The sequence below is a fragment of the Cynoglossus semilaevis genome, chromosome 1, assembly GCF_000523025.1.
Source record: "Cynoglossus semilaevis isolate Cse_v1.0 chromosome 1, Cse_v1.0, whole genome shotgun sequence".
NCBI classification, from domain to species: Eukaryota; Metazoa; Chordata; class Actinopteri; order Pleuronectiformes; family Cynoglossidae; genus Cynoglossus; species Cynoglossus semilaevis.
In genome coordinates this window covers 8,118,276-8,118,650 of record NC_024307.1, presented here as the reverse complement: position 1 = coordinate 8,118,650, position 375 = coordinate 8,118,276, and positions in this window count along the sequence as shown.

The following is a 375-nucleotide window of genomic DNA, read 5'->3' as shown; positions in this document are numbered from 1 at the left end:
CCAACAAATATAGTTGGTGACCCCTAGAGGGTAAAGATGATGTCACTTTTAGAGTGGGCCACCAAGGCTACTTCCCAGGGGCGCCATCTACTGTAATGGCTCAATAAAAGAAGTTTAACAGACAGCAGTTTAAATAAGGGTGATGGGAGGCGCCAAACCACAGTCTCACCCAGCCCACCAAACTAGCTGCAGCTCCCTCCAGCTCACACTGAAGTATTTCTGTAGTCAGCGTCCCTCTGGAGAGTTTTAGCCTTTATTCGTTTGTTGTATATGTTTTGAGAGGCGTGTTTGGTTCTTCTTTTGTGATTTCACCTGCAGCGTCATTCGAGCTTCACAGTCTTACGTAACGTTTTTGATTCTGGTCTGTTTCGAAAC